Source organism: Helianthus annuus, chromosome 4 (assembly GCF_002127325.2).
Source record: "Helianthus annuus cultivar XRQ/B chromosome 4, HanXRQr2.0-SUNRISE, whole genome shotgun sequence".
Taxonomy (NCBI): Eukaryota; Viridiplantae; Streptophyta; class Magnoliopsida; order Asterales; family Asteraceae; genus Helianthus; species Helianthus annuus.
The window spans coordinates 56143941-56148184 of NC_035436.2; the positions used below are offsets into that span (position 1 = coordinate 56143941).

At 35.7% G+C, this 4244-nt stretch overlaps 1 long non-coding RNA gene across 1 annotated transcript; it reads left to right on the forward strand.

Moving 5' to 3' along the window:
- Positions 1–435: 435 nt before the first annotated feature.
- Positions 436–1080, forward strand: LOC110934664. Its single transcript, XR_002588532.2, has 4 exons — positions 436–632; positions 713–786; positions 882–954; positions 1036–1080. It is a non-coding gene; the product is annotated as an uncharacterized LOC110934664 (long non-coding RNA).
- The last annotated feature ends 3164 nt before the right edge of the window (positions 1081–4244 follow it).

Sequence of the window (4244 nt, forward strand, 5' to 3'; positions counted from 1 at the left end):
ATAAATAAAACTTTACAAATTTTTCTTTATTAAAACCAAACCAAATCTTTCAATAAAAATAAATAAAACTTTGTATAAATCTACTACTTCTAATAAAGCAAAACCATCTTAAGCCACTTGGCAGCCTCTTACACCAATTATTGACACCTGGCATCTCCTTAGGTCTTCTTTTGTTCGTTTAGGAGGGAAAACTTCTTCCGCTTCTTTTCTAAAGCCGTGATTGAACAATTCGTTTTACAAACCCCGCTCAAACCCTAAAAACTATAACGCCGCACGTTGCATCTTCTTCAATCGATCTCTTCAATCCTTTTATTTGATTTTCTCCTATAAGTAAGAAGCCTCGTAATCTTCCAAATAGTGATTGACAACAACATAGCCAACATTGCCCATGAAATCAGGCCTAAGAAGATATGAAATGGTCGCCATAGTTAATCATAAACATAAGTACTTTTGTTATAATAAATGTTATCCTACCGAAGAATGTTGTAGAGCCAGACTCTAAAGCAGAAGAGGGGAGCAGTGATGATGACGAGGACTCCGAGGGCTCAGGCGGAGAAGATGATGGTTCTGAAGAGGAGGATGAACCTAAAACCATAAAGATAACCGTTTATGTTCCATCAGCAACAAAAGCGGTTGGTGTTTTGTGTTCATATTTGTTTTGTTTATTTTTAATGTGTATGGTTGTTTCACTAATAAATGTTACATATGGCAGCCTCAAACTCCAACAATATGATCCAAAACTTTGTTTGTCGGCAATCTAAGTTACTCTGTGGGAGAAATTGATATGTATGTACAACTTATATATAAATTTTGCAACTTCACCGCTTTTTGACTGTTTTTGGCTACCAATAAATTACCTTCCAGACTTAATTTTTTCAAAGATGCGGGTGAAGTTGTTGAGCTCCGACTTTCCTTGAGAGATGGTCGATTTGTAGGTTATGCGCAACTCAAAAGGTTTATTTTAATCTTTTTTTTATTATTTTAGTTAAATTCCTGTTTATTTTTTCAAACTAATTGGCATAATTCTATTTGCAGGCCCTTGAACTCAAAAATGAATTATTGCTCGACCGTGCTGTGAGACTTGATTTAGCAAAGGAAAAGGTTGCTTACACTCCTGGGTACTGATTCTTTCTTATTAAGATATCATATCTGATTCTTTCTTATTAAGATTTCATATCTGATTTCATATTTGGAAAACCAGGGGTAGAATTAGGGGTGGTGGGAAAATCGACAGAGAGGGTGATGGTGGTGATGTCTATAAAAGAAGAAAGAGAGAGATATAAAAGAAGAGTGGTGCAGGATACGACTTTATCGTACAATGTCGCTGGACGGTTACGGGAGATAGCCGGCGTCATTCTACATAATACGTACAATATCACTATCGTCCATCTAGCAGTGCCATTGTTTAAGGCCATATCAGTTGATTAGGAGGCTTAGTGGGGGTCCACCACCAAGGAAACATTGGTATTGGTGATTTATGGGGGTAGTGGTGATTTAGGGTTCTGGTGTAGTAAACGGGTAATGTTTTTCCTGTGCATCTTTTGGGTTTTGTGGAATTCCTTTATTTCTTCACTTTCCTCATTTACTGGAACACCAACTTCAAGCAGAACCAATGACTTAGCTGGTGATGGTACAACCACATCATCGGTTCTTTCCGTGAGATTATTAAACTTGGTCTCCTGAGTGTCACCTCTGGTAGTACCCAGTGTCGTTGAAGAAAGGTATTGATAAAACAGTAGTGAGTCTAATTGAGGAGTTGGAGAAAAGGTATGATCCGTGAAAGGCCGTGAGATACTAAAGGTAGCAGGACTTCTTTAGTCACAAGTTTTACCATACATTTTCTCATCAACTAATCAAATTCTTGATTTTGTTTTCAGTCCATTGCGTCAATCTTTGCTGGAAATGATTATATCATTGGAACAACACTGCTATTGACAAAGTTGGTAAGAGAAAGAAGGCTTTGCTATTAGCTATTTCCATCATCATAGATAGACTTTTAACTTGTGTGGCTATTTTTTAAATTAGTTTTTACGATGTTATAGCAAAGCCTTCCTTCTCTCACCGAAACCATGTAGACTTTTGACCCATGTGGCCATCATCGCAGATAGACTTTTGACCTGTGTGGCCATCTTCGCAGATAACTCATGGAACTAAGCAATGGTGAGACAGATTTTTCTTCCTTTAAAGTTTATAATTTTGATGATTTCCTTTTCATGCGATTTTAATAAATTGTTTTTTTTTTTGTATTGATGCGTAAGGATGTGATTTACAGTGTTGGGACACGGTTTATTGTATCAAAGTCCGTATTGAATTAGCATGAGCCTATCATTCATTTATCGTTCATAACATGTAAGTAGATGTTCGAACATGTATAATTATAACAACTTTGCTATTATTCATTTATCGTATCAAAGTGCGTGTTGAAGAAATATGATGTTTATCTAAGTTTTTGTTTAGTAGTGCACACACATAGATACATATGTTATTTTTATGAAATTTTGACCGGGTTGAAAATGGTTTTTACCAGGTAGAGTAACTGCATCGTTCCGCCTTAAACAATGTTGTCTGCAGTCATATAGCGCTACCGCCACAAGCACTTTTACTCTGTCTTTCTAATATAGCATGTTGGTTGATTGGAATGCTTTTTCTTAGGGTAAGCTTCAATTAACATTTTCTAAATCTTCTGTTTAATTCAACATTGATATTCTATTTTAGAAGAAGTCCTAAACAAACATGGCAAACAAGTGGCTGACCCAAAACACTTTTTGTTCTTTTTATTTGTATTATTTAAATAAATATTTAGTTTTAAATACGATTATACCAATTATATTGTTTCAGCCATATTCTATCATATTGAATAAAATAATTTGGTGAGTTCATGTATAAAGATACACTTTCTGCGATTTGTTTAACCCACCTGACCCGTATCCTAAAATCAACGTGGTTGGGAAATGGGAACCAGGGTTAAGTTTCTGTTTTCACGATATTTGTTGCTTTACTTGTGTTTTATATTGATTAGTTCAACAACCCTTTTGATAATCAATGTTTATTTAACACCCCATTCTAATGGGTATTAATCTAATGCCATATTGCCATGAGGGGTTTAGTAAGAAAAAGAATTTGACAGGGATGCTAGGTATGCCAGCATGAATACACACATTAGAATTGGTAAGCATATGGTGGGTCAAAATCATTTAAACATATAGAACAACACGATATGATTCTTATATTTTATATGATTCTATTTTATAATAACAAAGCAGACGGGATGATTTGGAATCACTTGGACATGTTTGTCACACCCCGATATTTCCACATATTACCGGTGGGCCCGACGGGGAGTATCGTGACGTAGTTGATATCATCATTGTCAATACACACAATATTATAGCACAGCGGAAGGCTTGGTAAATAAACTATTACAAACCATGATGTCTGAGTTTGAGTTTATGAATATACAGACTGGAATGTAATAAGATCCACAGGCGGATCATAATTGTACAAAGAAACAAAAACAACAGACTTCAGTTATCTTATGGATTTGCAAGATCCTCTATTGACACCCTATAGCTCCAGCCTATTACGAGAGGTACCTGTCAATCAGCCTTTAAGAAAATACGTTAGTTTACACTTGTAAATACAATTTAACTGACTCATTTTGAAAAGGTTTAAAAATTGATTTGAGTGCACAAGGCACAAACCATTTATAACTTGGGACAATCTTTATTAAAATCTTGTATACAGTTTTACATGTTTGTCATACATGTGGGGCCGGTTTGGAAGCCGGACATGATTAACTGACTCACCACTTATAGAACCCACAGAGGAGTTATCCCCAACTTGTGGGTAATTTAATATTTAGCATTTGCATCTGTCAGGTGCATGCCTGCACCCCGTGCATAGGTCGTGGCCATTAATAACTTAAATAAGCCGAGGATATCCAGGACACGGTCGTGTTAACCCCCCAATGTTTATGTTATCAAACAAAACAGATTAAAACGGGTTATGCAAATTTATTAATCACAATCCGATTAAATGATTTCATACCCGACCAAGCGGTATTATTATAATACCGTATCCCAAGCCCGTATAAGGAAAATAAGTTAAAAGTATTTACCTGATGCTAGCAGTAAAAATCTTAAAGCTTTTGAAGGCACCTTCTACCGGAAGCTATTTAATCTATATAGAAGGTTTATTAACCTATTAGGATGCTAACGGGTCTTTAATTAAGTCAATGACTTAGA